Below are 12608 nucleotides of genomic sequence, written 5' to 3'. Positions count from 1 at the left end.
AAAACTGTGACAATTGCTCGGACGAATTAGTTAATGCTTCTAATCATCATGTAGTTACATCACCACTCACTTCCACAGCCCATCTCAATCTGATCTCTATTCAACCAAAAGAAATAACCACTTTTGGGTCTAAATGCCCTTGGTATTCCACAACATGGAAAACTTCCTAGTTTGTGCCTTTGTTGTATAGTGGTGAGCATAGCTGCCTTCAGGTTAGTTGACCCGGGTTGGACTCCCAGCCAACGCAGTCCTCTTTTTTCATCCTGCTTTTGTGTTGTGCAACTTTTTAAGCCAAATTTTGGCTAAGGTCATGTTTTCATCTCAAGTGTTCTATAACACATCAGGATCTAAAATAACCTAATGAGTGGTAGTGTGGCCGAGCGGTCTAAGGCGCTGGATTTAGGCTCCAGTCTCTTCGGAGGCGTGGGTTCAAATCCCACCGCTGCCATTATGATGAAAACTACAAGGAACTAATTGTGGTGTTTTGTTTTAGGTGTTCATCAAGCAGCCATGCAAACACAATACACCCACGACACACCTGATGGTGAACATCTAGCAGTCAATAACATTCATCCTCTGTCCTTTTACCCACGCACTCTTTCACCTGGCCATAAATTGTTCTCAAAATCCTGAGTATAGCTTCTAACTACACATCAAACATTAGTTTGACTCCTTATCAGTGCCATGCTCCCTTTAAGAAAATCTACGACAACCTGCAAGCTGTGTGCATTGGTGGTATAGTGGTGAGCATAGCTGCTTCCCAAGCAGTTGACCCGGGTTCGATTCCCGGCCAATGCAATGGACCTTTTACAACAACACGCAAACCATTGATCTTTGTACGATGCTTTTGGTTGTCTCCTGTCACTGTATGTTCTGTGAAGCATTACTAGTTTCCTCAAAATAGTCATGGTAAAGATGTTGCATTTAATATATCTCACAGAAGGTAGCTTGTCTGAAAGGTCTGTGCTACTAGTGTAAATGTCCAGTCTGTTTTACAAATGTGGGTTCAAATCCAACAACTGCCTATGTGATTAAAAATGCAGTAAAGGTCATGAATTAGTTTTTGTTTGTTTAAAATGAACAATGCATGCATTCTGTAAAGTTCATGCCCTGTCATGTCACACACACTTTTGTATCTGGCCATGCATTGCTGCTGTTGCCCTGCCCATGGATTCTTTCAGGCATCCAGCACTAGATCGATTCCTCACCAGTGCCATGCTTTCTGTGGGTAAAACTGTGACAATTGCTCAGACGAATTAGTTAATTTTTCTAAACATCATGTAGTTACAGTACCACTCACTTCCACAGCCCATCTCAATCTGATCTCTATTCAACCAAAAGAAATAACCACTTTTGGGTCTAAATGCCCTTGGTATTCCACAACATGGAAAACTTCCTAGTTTGTGCCTTTGTTGTATAGTGGTGAGCATAGCTGCCTTCAGGTTAGTTGACCCGGGTTGGACTCCCAGCCAACGCAGTCCTCTTTTTTCATCCTGCTTTTGTGTTGTGCAACTTTTTAAGCCAAATTTTGGCTAAGGTCATGTTTTCATCTCAAGTGTTCTATAACACATCAGGATCTAAAATAACCTAATGAGTGGTAGTGTGGCCGAGCGGTCTAAGGCGCTGGATTAAGGCTCCAGTCTCTTCGGAGGCGTGGGTTCAAATCCCACCGCTGCCATTATGTTTTAAAGTACAGGGAACTAATTGTAGTGTTTAGTTTTAGGTGTTCATCAAGCAGCCATGCAAACAAAATACACCTATGACACACCTAATGGTGAACATCTAGCAGTCAATAACATTCATCCTCTGTCTTTTTACCCACGCACTCTTTAACCTGGTCATAAATTGTTCGCAAAATCCTGAGTATAGCTTCTAACTACTCATCAAACATTAGTTTGACTCCTTATCAGTGCCATGCTCCCTTTAAGAAAAACTACGACAACCAGCAAGATTTGTGCATTGGTGGTATAGTGGTGAGTATAGCTGCTTCCCAAGCAGTTTACCCGGGTTCGATTCCCGGCCAATGCAATGGACCTATTACAACAATACGCAAACTATTCATCTTTGTAAGATGCTATTGGTTGCCTCCTGTCACTCTATGTTCTGTGAAGTACTACTAGTTTCCCCAAAATAGACCTGGTAAAGATGTTGCATTTAATATATCTCAAAGAACGTAGCTTGTCTGAAAGGTCTGTGCTACTAGTGTAAATGTCCAGTGTCTTTAAAAATGTGGGTTCAAATCCCACAACTGCCTATGTGATTAAAAATGCAGTAAAAGTCATGAATTAGGTTTTTTTTGTTTTAAAATGCACAATGCATGCATTCTGTAAAGTTCATGCTCTGTCATGTCACACACACTTTTTTCATCTGGCCATGCATTGCTGCTGTTGCCCTGACCATGGATTCTTTCAGGCATCCAGCACTAGATTGATTCCTCACAAGTGCCATGCTGTCTGTGGGAAAAACTGTGACAATTGCTCAGAAGAATTAGTTAATGCTTCTAAACATTATGTAGTTACATCACCACTCACTTCCACAGCCCATCTCAATCTGATCTGTATTCAACCAAAAGCAATAACCACTTTTGGGTCTAAATGCCCTTGGTATTCCACAACATGGAAAACTTCCTAGTTTGTGCCTTGGTTGTATAGTGGTGAGCATAGCTGCCTTCCAGTTAGTTGACCCGGGTTCGACTCCCAGCCAACGCAGTTCTTTTTTTTTATCCTGCTTTTGTGTTGTGAAATTTTAAGCCACATTTTGGCTAAGGTCATGTTTTCATCTCAAGTGTTCTATAACACATCAGGATCTAAAATAAGCTAATGAATGGTAGTGTGGCCGAGTGGTCTAAGGCGCTGGATTTAAGCTCCAGTCTCTTCGGAGGTGTGGGTTCAAATCCCAACGTTGCCATTATGATGAAAACTACAAGGAACTAATTGTAGTGCTTAGTTTTAGGTGTTCATCAAGCAGCCATTAAAACACAATACACCCACGACACACCTGATGGTGAACATCTAGCAGTCAATAATATTCATCCTCTGTCTTTTTACAAATCTCACCTCTGCCTATATGATTAAACCAGCAGTGAAAGTTAAGGACTTTTTTTTTTTGTTTAAAATGCACAATGCATGCATTCTGTAAAGTTCATGCTCTGTCATGTCACACACACTTTTTTATCTGGCCATGCATTGCTGCTGTTGCCCTGACCATGGATTCTTTCAGGAATCCAGCATTAGATTGATTGCTCACCCGGGCCATGCTCTCTGTGGGAAAATCTGTGACAATTGCCCAGAGGAATTAAATAATGCTTCTTAACATCATGTAGTTACACCACCACTCACTTCCACAGCCCATCTCAATCTGATCTGTATTCAACCAAAAGCAAATACAACTTTTGGATCTAAATGCATTTTGGTATTCCACAACATGGAAAACTTCCTAGTTTGTGCCTTGGTTGATGATTCACACCCCTCAACCACCCCACTCCAGAGACACAGACCACCATCACTCCTCACTCCTCCCCATCCTCCTCTGTCACCCACCCCTTCCCAGAGACAATGAACCCTGTCACACCTCTCACCCCCCCCCCCCCCCCGGATCTCAGAATACACGTTGAAGATGTGCGTTGGCTGTTCCAGAAACAGAAGACCAGGAAAGCCGCAGGTCCAGACAGTGTCTCCCCCTCTTGTCTCAAAGCCTGTGCTGAACAGCTGGCTCCCATCTTCCCCCACATCTTCAACAGATCCCTGGAGCTGTGTGAAGTTCCCACCTGCTTCAAACGCTCCACCATTATTCCGGTCCCCAAGAAACCCACCATCACTGTTCCAAATGACTACAGACCTGTCGTCTTGACGTCTGTGGTCATGAAATCCTTTGAACGCCTGGTTTTAGCCCATCTAAAGGACATCACAGAACACCAACTGGACCCCCTGCAGTTTGCCTACCGGGCAAACAGGTCGGTGGATGATGTAGTGAATATGGGGCTGCATTACATCCTGCAACATCTCGACCGCCCGGGAACCTATGCCAGGATTCTGTTTGTGGACTTCAGCTCGGCATTCAACACCATTGTGCCTGAACTCCTCACCTCCAAACTCTCCCAGCTCAGCGTGTCACCTGGTACCTGCAAGTGGATCACCAGCTTCCTGACAGACAGGAAGCAGCAAGTGAGGCTGAGGGAGATCACTTCTGGAACACGGTCCCTCAGTACTGGTGCCCCTCACGGATGTGTCCTCTCCCCACTTCTCTTCTCCCTGTACACCAACGACTGCCCTCCAGGAACTCAACTGTGAAACTCCTGAAGTTTGCAGACGACACCACTGTCATTGGGCTCATCCAGGATGGTGATGAGTCTGCATACCGACAGGAAGTTGAGCGTCTGGTACTCTGGTGCAGTCAACACAACCTGGTGCTGAACACGCTTAAGACTGTGGAGATGACGGTGGACTTCAGGAGACATCCCTCAACATTGCTCCCCCTCACTATATCAGACAGGCTGGTGTCTATTGTGGAGACCTTCACATTCCTAGGCACCACCATTTCCCAGGACCTGAAGTGGGAGACCAACATCTCCTCCATCCTCAAAAAGACCCAGCAGAGGATGTACTTCCTGAGGCAACTGGGGAAGTACAGTCTTCCACAGGAGCTGCTGATCCAGTTCTACACTGCGGTCATTGAGTCTGTCCTGTGCTCCTCCATCACTGTCTGGTATGGAGCAGCCACTAAACCGGACAGGATCAGACTGGCACAGCATCTCCCTTTTCCCAAGGAACCCTAGTTCCTATTTGTCAATCAAAAAAAGTTGAAAATATGGAGCACTTCACTGATTTGTTTGTCATCCCTTTACAAGTTCCATGCTAATCTTGGTACAACATCTTCCTAGACCCAAGTGACTCTTTGTCAAATTAAAAAAGAACAAAATATGGAACACTTCACGGATTTGAGTGTCATCCTTTCGCAGGGGCCATGCTAATCTTCTCTGTATCGATCCAATTTTAGTATATGTGCAGCCGTAGCAAGCACATCAACAAGCTTCTCAGCTGCCACTTATAATACTGACCATATCATTGTTCTGCTCACCAAGACCTTGTATGGAGTATTGTGTAAAAATTTGATAAAATATTTAGAGAGCAAATGCTTAGTTACCCTAATTGCATTTTCCAAGAGGCTGTTAACTTGTAGAGGTGCATGATTAAAGTGTGGTCAGTTTGTGTAGCAAAGTAAGAAGAATAATTTGATTGGTGTCAAGAGTCATAGGAACATCATGAAGTGGGCAGGTCAATGCAGGAAAGGGGCGTGGTTCCAGGAGGTGTGTTTATTCCACGTGGTGATGTCACTGTCTGGGTCTCTGTTAAGGTACTGGCAGCCATCTTCTGTCATTTCATTATAGTTCATGCTTTTTTGGAAGGGGAAATTTCATTCTCAAATATGTGGTCTTCCCAGACTGTGGTTGTACCTCTGCATTTTGCTAGTGCTGACTCCTACAAAGTCCCCATATGTGGGCATCTAGACTGCATCATTCCTGATAGCGACAGACTGCGTTTACCCTCTCACAAGCATGTTGTTCACAACTAAACCACAAACACAATTGTCTGTGTAGAGTCAGGCCTAGAGTCAGCTAAAGAAATGTACAGCAGCTTCAGTTCTTCTTATCATACCAAATGATTGAGATTGTCCACTACATGAGCAACTTCATTAATATATTGACACCAGATGCAGTTGGACATGTTTCTGATCTTCTTATGGAGTTCATCCTTGTGTTTTGCTTTAAAAAAAAAAAAACTAAACATTTGGAATTTGGCACAGCATCTCCCTTTTCCTAAGAAACCCTAGTTCCTATTTGTCAATCAAAAAAAGTTGAAAATATGGAGCACTTCACTGATTTGTGTGTCATCCCTTTACAAGTTCCATGCTAATCTTGGTACAACATCTTCCTAGTCCCAAGTGACTCTTTGTCTAATTAAAAAAGAACAAAATATGGAACGCTTCACGGATTTGCGCGTCATCCTTTCGCAGGGGCCATGCTAATCTTCTCTGTATCGATCCAATTTTAGTATATGTGCAGCCGTAGCAAGCACATCAACAAGCTTCTCGGCTGCCACTTATAATACTGACCAAATCATTGTTCTGCTCACCAAGACCTTGTATGGAGTATTGTGTAAAAATTTGATAAAATATTTAGAGAGCAAATGCTTAGTTACCCTAATTGCATTTTCCAAGAGGCTGGTAACTTGTGGAGGTGCATGATTAAAGTATTCTTAGTTTGTGTAGCAAAGTAAGAAGAATAATTTGATTGGTGTCAAGAGTCATAGGAACATCATGAAGTGGGCAGGTCAATGCAGGAAAGGGGCGTGGTTCCAGGCAGGTGTGTTATTCCACGTGGTGATGTCACTGTCTGGGTCTCTGTTAAGGTACTGGCAGCCATCTTCTGCCATTTCATTATAGTTCATGCTTTTTTGGCAGGGGAAATTTCATTCTCAAATATGTGGTCTTCCCAGACTGAGGTTGTACCTCTGCATTTTGCTAGTGCTGACTCCTACAAAGTCCCCATATGTGGGCATCTAGACTGCATCATTCCTAAAAGCGGCAGACTGCGTTTACCCTCTTACAAGCATGTTGTTCACAACTAAACCACAAACACAATTGTCCGTGTAGAGTCAGGCCTAGAGTCAGCTAAAGAAATGTACAGCAGCTTCAGTTCTTCTTATCTTACCAAATGATTGAGATTGTCCACTACATGAGCAACTTCATTAATATATTGACACCAGTTGCATTTGGAAAAGTTTCTGATCTTCTTATGGTCTTTATCCCTGTGTGTTTGCTTTGAAAATAAAATAAACATTTAGAAATTGGCACAGCAACTCCCTTTTCCTAAGGAACCCTAGTTCCTATTTGTCAATCAAAAAAAGTTGAAATTATGGAGCACTTCACTGATTTGTGCGTCATCCTTTTGCAAGTTCCATGCTAATCTTGGTACAACATCTTCCTAGTCCCAAGTGACTCTTTGTCTAATTAAAAAAGAACAAAATATGGAACGTTTCACGGATTTGCGTGTCATCCTTTCGCAGGGGCCATGCTAATCTTCTCTGTATCGATCCAATTTTAGTCTATGTGCAGCCGTAGCAAGCACATTAACCAGCTTCTCAGCTGCCACTTATAATACTGACCATATCATTGTTCTGCTCACCAAGACCTTGTATGGAGTATTGTGTAAAAATGTGATAAATTATTTGGTGAGCAAATGCTTTGTTACTAATTGCATTTTCCAAGAGCCTGGTAACTTGTGGAGGTGCATGATTAAAGTATGGTCAGTTTGTGTAGCAAAGAAAGAAGAATAATTTGATTGGTGTCAAGAGTCATAGGAACATCACAAAGTGGGCAGGTCAATGCAGGAAAGGGGCGTGGTTCCAGGCAGTTTGTTTATTCCACGTGGTGATGTCACTGTCTGGGTCTCTGTTAAGGTACTGGCAGCAATCTTCTGCCATTTTATTATAGTTCATGCTTTTTTGGCAGGGGAATTTTCATTCTCAAATATGTGGTCTTCTCAGACTGAGGTTGTACCTCTGCATTTTGCTAGTGGTGACTCCTACAAAGTCCTCATATGTGGGCATCAAGACTGCATCATTCCTGATAGTGGCAGACTGCGTTTACCCTCTCACAAGCATGTTGTTCAAAACTAAACCTCAAACACAATTGTCTGTGTAGAGTCAGGCCTAGAGTCAGCTAAAGAAATGTACAGCAGCTTCAGTTCTTCTAATCATACCAAATGATTGAGATTGTCTACTACATGAACAACTTCATCAATACATTGACACCAGTTGCAGTTGGAAAAGTTTCTGATCTTCTTATGGTCTTTATCCCTGTGTGTTTGCTTTGAAAATAAACATTTGGAATTTGTCACAGCATCTCCCTTTTCCTAAGGAACCCTATTTCCTATTTGTCATTCAAAAAAAGTTGAAAATTTGGAGCACTTCACTGATTTGTGGGTCATCCTTTTGCAAGTTCCATGCTAATCTTGGTACAACATCTTCCTAGTCCCAAGTGACTCTTTTTCTAATTAAAAAAGAACGAAATATGGAACGCTTCACGGATTCGCGTGTCATCCTTTCGCAGGGGCCATGCTAATCTTCTCTGTATCGATCCAATTTTAGTATATGTGCAGCCGTAGCAAGCACATTAACCAGCTTCTCAGGTGCCACTTATAATACTGACCATATCATTGTTCTGCTCACCAAGACCTTGTATGGAGTATTGTGTAAAAATGTGATAAATTATTTGGATAGCAAATGCTTAGTTACCCTAATTGCATTTTCCAAGAGGCTGGTAACTTGTGGAGGTGCATGATTAAAGTATGGTCAGTTTGTGTAGCAAAGAAAGAAGAATAATTTGATTGGTGTCAAGAGTCATAGGAACATCACAAAGTGGGCAGGTCAATGCAGGAAAGGGGCGTGGTTCCAGGCAGTTTGTTTATTCCACGTGATGATGTCACTGTCTGGGTCTCTGTTAAGGTACTGGCAGCAATCTTCTGCCATTTCATTATAGTTCATGCTTTTTTGGCAGGGGAAATTTCATTCTCAATTATGTGGTCTTCACAGACTGAGGTTGTACCTCTGCATTTTGCTAGTGGTGACTCCTACAAAGTCCTCATATGTGGGCATCTAGACTGCATCATTCCTGATAGCGACAGACTTCGTTTACCCTCTCACTAGCATGTTGTTCAAAACTAAACCTCAAACACAATTGTCTGCTTAGAATCAGTCCTAGAGTCAGCTAAAGAAATGTACAGCAGCTTCAGTTCTTCTTATCATACCAAATGATTGAGATTGTCCACTACATGAGCAACTTCATTAATACATTGACACCAGATGTAGTTGAAAATGTTTCAGATCTTCTTATGGAGTTCATCTTTGTGTGTTTGCTTTGAAAATAAAAAAAACTGAACATTTGGAATTTGGCACAGCATCTTCATTTTCCCAAGGAACCATAGTTCCTATTTGTCAATCAAAAAAAGTTGAAAATATGGAGCACTTCACTGATTTGTGTGTCATCCTTTTGCAAGTTCCATGCTAATTTTGGTACTACATCTTCCTAGTCCCAAGTGGCTCTTTGTCTAATTAAAAAAGAACAAAATATGGAACGCTTTACAGATTTGTGTGTCATCCTTTCGCAGGGGCCATGCTAATCTTCTCTGTATCGATCCAATTTTAGTATATGTGCAGCCGTAGCAAGCACATAATCCAGCTTCTCAGGTGCCACTTATAATACTGACCATATCATTGTTCTGCTCACCAAGACCTTGTATGGAGTATTGTGTAAAAATGTGATAAATTATTTGGAGAGCAAATGCTTAGTTACCCTAATTGCATTCTCCAAGAGGCTGGTAACTTGTGGAGGTGCATGATTAAAGTATGGTCAGTTTGTGTAGCAAAGAAAGAAGAATAATTTGATTGGTGTCAAGAGTCATGGGAACATCATAAAGTGGGCAGGTCAATGCAGGAAAGGGGCGTGGTTCCAGGCAGTGTGTTTATTCCACGTGGTGATGTCACTGTCTGGGTCTCTGTTAAGGTACTGGCAGCCATCTTCTGCCATTTCATTATAGTTCATGCTTTTTTGGAAGGGGAAATTTCATTCTCAAATATGTGGTCTTCCCAGACTGAGGTGGGACCTCTGCATTTTGCTAGTGCTGACTCCTACAAAGTCCCCATATGTGGGCATCTAGACTGCATCATTCCTGATAGCGGCAGACTGCGTTTACCCTCTCACAAGCATGTTGTTCACAACTAAACCACAAACACAATTGTCTGTGTAGAGTCAGTCCTAGAGTCAGCTAAAGAAATCTACAGCAGCTTCAGTTCTTCTTATCATACGAAATGATTGAGATTGTCCACTACATGAGCAACTTCATTAATACCTTGACACCAGTTGCAGTTGGATATGTTTCTGATCTTCTTATGGTATTCATCCCTGTGTGTTTGCTTTGAAAATAAAAAAAAACTGAACATTTGGAATTTGGCACAGCATCTCCCTTTTCCTAAGGAACCCTAGTTCCTATTTGTCAATCAAAAAAATTTGAAAATATGGAGCACTTCAAATTTGTGTGTCATCCTTTTGCAAGTTCCATGCTAATCTTGGTACAACATCTTCCTAGTCCCAAGTGACTCTTTGTCTAAATAAAAAAGAACAAAATATGGAACGGTTCACAGATTTGCGTGTCATCCTTTCGCAGGGGCCATGCTAATCTTCTCTGTATCGATCCAATTTTAGTATATGTGCAGCCGTAGCAAGCACATCAACAAGCTTCTCAGCTGCCACTTATAATACTGACCATATCATTGTTCTGCTCACCAAGACCTTGTATGGAGTATTGTGTAAAAATGTGATAAAATATTTGGAGAGCAAATGCTTAGTTACCCAAATTGTATTTTCCAAGAGGCTGGTAACATGTGGAGGTGCATGATTAAAGTGTGGTCAGTTTGTGTAGCAAAGTAAGAAGAATAATTCGATTGGTGTCAAGAGTCATAGGAACATCATGAAGTGGGCAGGTCAATGCAGGAAAGGGGCGTGGTTCCAGTCAGTGTGTTTATTCCACGTGGTGATGTCACTGTCTGGGTCTCTGTTAAGGTACTGGCAGCCATCTTCTGCCATTTCATTATAGTTCATGCTTTTTTGGAAGGGGAAATTTCATTCTCAAATATGTGGTCTTCCCAGACTGAGGTTGTACCTCTGCATTTTGCTAGTGCTGACTCCTACAAAGTCCCCATATGTGGGCATCTAGACTGCATCATTCCTGATAGTGGCAGACTGCGTTTACCCTCTTACAAGCATTTTGTTCACAACTAAACCACAAACACAATTGTCTGTGTAGAGTCAGGCCTAGAGTCAGCTAAAGAAATCTACAGCAGCTTCAGTTCTTCTTATCATACGAAATGATTGAGATTGTCCACTACATGAGCAACTTCATTAATACCTTGACACCAGTTGCAGTTGGACATGTTTCTGATCTTCTTGTGGTATTCATCCCTGTGTGTTTGCTTTGAAAATAAAATAAACTGAACATTTGGAATTTGGTACAGCATCTCCCTTTTCCCAAGGAACCCTAGTTCCTATTTGTCAATCAAAAGAAGTTGAAAATATGGAGCACTTCACTGATTTGTGTGTCATCCCTTTACAAGTTCCATGCTAATCTTGGTACAACATCTTCCTAGTACCAAGTGACTCTTTGTCTAATTAAAAAAGAACAAAATATGGAACGCTTCACGGATTTGCGTGTCATCCTTTCGCAGGGGCCATGCTAATCTTCTCTGTATCGATCCAATTTTAGTATATGTGCAGCCGTAGCAAGCACATCAACAAGCTTCTCGGCTGCCACTTATAATACTGACCAAATCATTGTTCTGCTCACCAAGACCTTGTATGGAGTATTGTGTAAAAATTTGATAAAATATTTAGAGAGCAAATGCTTAGTTACCCTAATTGCATTTTCCAAGAGGCTGGTAACTTGTGGAGGTGCATGATTAAAGTATGGTCAGTTTGTGTAGCAAAGAAAGAAGAATTTGAAGAATTTGATTGTTGTCAAGAGTCAGAGGAACATCACAAAGTGGGCAGGTCAATGCAGGAAAGGGGCGTGGTTCCAAGTAGTGTTTTTATTCCATGTGGTGATGTCACTGTCTGGGTCTCTGTTAAGGTACTGGCAGCAATCTTCTGCCATTTCATTATAGTTCATGCTTTTTTGGAAGGGGAAATTTCATTCTCAAATATGTGGTCTTCCAGACTGAGGTGGGACCTCTGCATTTTGCTAGTGCTGACTCCTACAAAGTCCCCATATGTGGGCATCTAGACTGCATCATTCCTGATAGCGGCAGACTGCGTTTACCCTCTCACAAGCATGTTGTTCAAAACTAAACCACAAACACAATTGTCTGTGTAGAGTCAGTCCTAGAGTCAGCTAAAGAAATCTACAGCAGCTTCAGTTCTTCTTATCATTCGAAATGATTGAGATTGTCAACTACATGAGCAACTTCATTAATACCTTGACACCAGTTGCAGTTGGATATGTTTCTGATCTTCTTATGGTATTCATCCCTGTGTGTTTGCTTTGAAAATAAAAAAAACTGAACATTTGGAATTTGGCACAGCATCTCCCTTTTCCTAAAGAAACCCTAGTTCCTATTTGTCAATCAAAAAAGTTGAAAATATGGAGCACTTCACTGATTTGTGTGTCATCCCTTTACAAGTTCCATGCTAATCTTGGTACAACATCTTCCTAGTCCCAAGTGACTCTTTGTCTAATTAAAAAAGAACAAAATAGGGAACGCTTCACGGATTTGCGTGTCATCCTTTCGCAGGGGCCATGCTAATCTTCTCTGTATCGATCCAATTTTAGTATATGTGCAGCCATAGCAAGCACATCAACCAGCTTCTCAGCTGCCACTTATAATACTGACCATATCATTGTTCTTCTCACCAAGACCTTGTATGGAGTATTGTGTAAAAATGTGATCAAATATTTGGAGAGCAAATGCTTAGTTACCCTAATTGCATTTTCCAAGAGGCTGGTAAACTTGTGGAGAGCTCATGATTAAAGTATTGTTAGATTGTGTAGCAAAGTAAGA

At 41.7% G+C, this 12608-nt stretch overlaps 19 non-coding genes across 19 annotated transcripts; 11 read left to right on the top strand and 8 right to left on the bottom strand.

Moving 5' to 3' along the window:
- Positions 1-366: 366 nt before the first annotated feature.
- trnal-uag (transfer RNA leucine (anticodon UAG)) lies at positions 367-448 on the top strand. Its single transcript has one exon. It is a non-coding gene; the product is annotated as a tRNA-Leu (tRNA).
- Positions 449-726: 278 nt separating this feature from the next.
- Positions 727-798, top strand: trnag-ccc (transfer RNA glycine (anticodon CCC)). The gene has a single exon. It is a non-coding gene; the product is annotated as a tRNA-Gly (tRNA).
- Positions 799-1596: 798 nt separating this feature from the next.
- On the top strand, positions 1597-1678 carry trnal-aag (transfer RNA leucine (anticodon AAG)). The gene has a single exon. It is a non-coding gene; the product is annotated as a tRNA-Leu (tRNA).
- A 278-nt stretch (positions 1679-1956) lies between these two features.
- trnag-ccc (transfer RNA glycine (anticodon CCC)) lies at positions 1957-2028 on the top strand. The gene has a single exon. It is a non-coding gene; the product is annotated as a tRNA-Gly (tRNA).
- Positions 2029-2825: 797 nt separating this feature from the next.
- Positions 2826-2907, top strand: trnal-uaa (transfer RNA leucine (anticodon UAA)). The gene has a single exon. It is a non-coding gene; the product is annotated as a tRNA-Leu (tRNA).
- A 2005-nt stretch (positions 2908-4912) lies between these two features.
- LOC114773473 (U6 spliceosomal RNA) lies at positions 4913-5019 on the bottom strand. The gene has a single exon (XR_003744380.1). It is a non-coding gene; the product is annotated as a U6 spliceosomal RNA (small nuclear RNA).
- Positions 5020-5389: 370 nt separating this feature from the next.
- Positions 5390-5549, top strand: LOC114773461 (U1 spliceosomal RNA). The gene has a single exon (XR_003744369.1). It is a non-coding gene; the product is annotated as a U1 spliceosomal RNA (small nuclear RNA).
- A 418-nt stretch (positions 5550-5967) lies between these two features.
- Positions 5968-6074, bottom strand: LOC114773485 (U6 spliceosomal RNA). Its single transcript, XR_003744392.1, has one exon. It is a non-coding gene; the product is annotated as a U6 spliceosomal RNA (small nuclear RNA).
- A 370-nt stretch (positions 6075-6444) lies between these two features.
- On the top strand, positions 6445-6608 carry LOC114773460 (U1 spliceosomal RNA). Its single transcript, XR_003744368.1, has one exon. It is a non-coding gene; the product is annotated as a U1 spliceosomal RNA (small nuclear RNA).
- Positions 6609-7019: 411 nt separating this feature from the next.
- On the bottom strand, positions 7020-7126 carry LOC114773481 (U6 spliceosomal RNA). The gene has a single exon (XR_003744388.1). It is a non-coding gene; the product is annotated as a U6 spliceosomal RNA (small nuclear RNA).
- Positions 7127-7494: 368 nt separating this feature from the next.
- On the top strand, positions 7495-7654 carry LOC114773466 (U1 spliceosomal RNA). The gene has a single exon (XR_003744373.1). It is a non-coding gene; the product is annotated as a U1 spliceosomal RNA (small nuclear RNA).
- Positions 7655-8064: 410 nt separating this feature from the next.
- Positions 8065-8171, bottom strand: LOC114773489 (U6 spliceosomal RNA). The gene has a single exon (XR_003744396.1). It is a non-coding gene; the product is annotated as a U6 spliceosomal RNA (small nuclear RNA).
- Positions 8172-8541: 370 nt separating this feature from the next.
- LOC114773463 (U1 spliceosomal RNA) lies at positions 8542-8701 on the top strand. Its single transcript, XR_003744371.1, has one exon. It is a non-coding gene; the product is annotated as a U1 spliceosomal RNA (small nuclear RNA).
- Positions 8702-9121: 420 nt separating this feature from the next.
- On the bottom strand, positions 9122-9228 carry LOC114773488 (U6 spliceosomal RNA). The gene has a single exon (XR_003744395.1). It is a non-coding gene; the product is annotated as a U6 spliceosomal RNA (small nuclear RNA).
- Positions 9229-9598: 370 nt separating this feature from the next.
- LOC114773468 (U1 spliceosomal RNA) lies at positions 9599-9758 on the top strand. The gene has a single exon (XR_003744375.1). It is a non-coding gene; the product is annotated as a U1 spliceosomal RNA (small nuclear RNA).
- A 419-nt stretch (positions 9759-10177) lies between these two features.
- On the bottom strand, positions 10178-10284 carry LOC114773483 (U6 spliceosomal RNA). The gene has a single exon (XR_003744390.1). It is a non-coding gene; the product is annotated as a U6 spliceosomal RNA (small nuclear RNA).
- Positions 10285-10654: 370 nt separating this feature from the next.
- Positions 10655-10818, top strand: LOC114773458 (U1 spliceosomal RNA). The gene has a single exon (XR_003744366.1). It is a non-coding gene; the product is annotated as a U1 spliceosomal RNA (small nuclear RNA).
- A 416-nt stretch (positions 10819-11234) lies between these two features.
- On the bottom strand, positions 11235-11341 carry LOC114773476 (U6 spliceosomal RNA). The gene has a single exon (XR_003744383.1). It is a non-coding gene; the product is annotated as a U6 spliceosomal RNA (small nuclear RNA).
- A 955-nt stretch (positions 11342-12296) lies between these two features.
- On the bottom strand, positions 12297-12403 carry LOC114773479 (U6 spliceosomal RNA). The gene has a single exon (XR_003744386.1). It is a non-coding gene; the product is annotated as a U6 spliceosomal RNA (small nuclear RNA).
- Between the last annotated feature and the right edge of the window lie 205 nt (positions 12404-12608).

Source organism: Denticeps clupeoides, unplaced genomic scaffold (genome assembly GCF_900700375.1).
Source record: "Denticeps clupeoides unplaced genomic scaffold, fDenClu1.1, whole genome shotgun sequence".
Taxonomy (NCBI): domain Eukaryota; kingdom Metazoa; phylum Chordata; class Actinopteri; order Clupeiformes; family Denticipitidae; genus Denticeps; species Denticeps clupeoides.
This window is presented reverse-complemented; position numbering and strand designations above follow the sequence as displayed.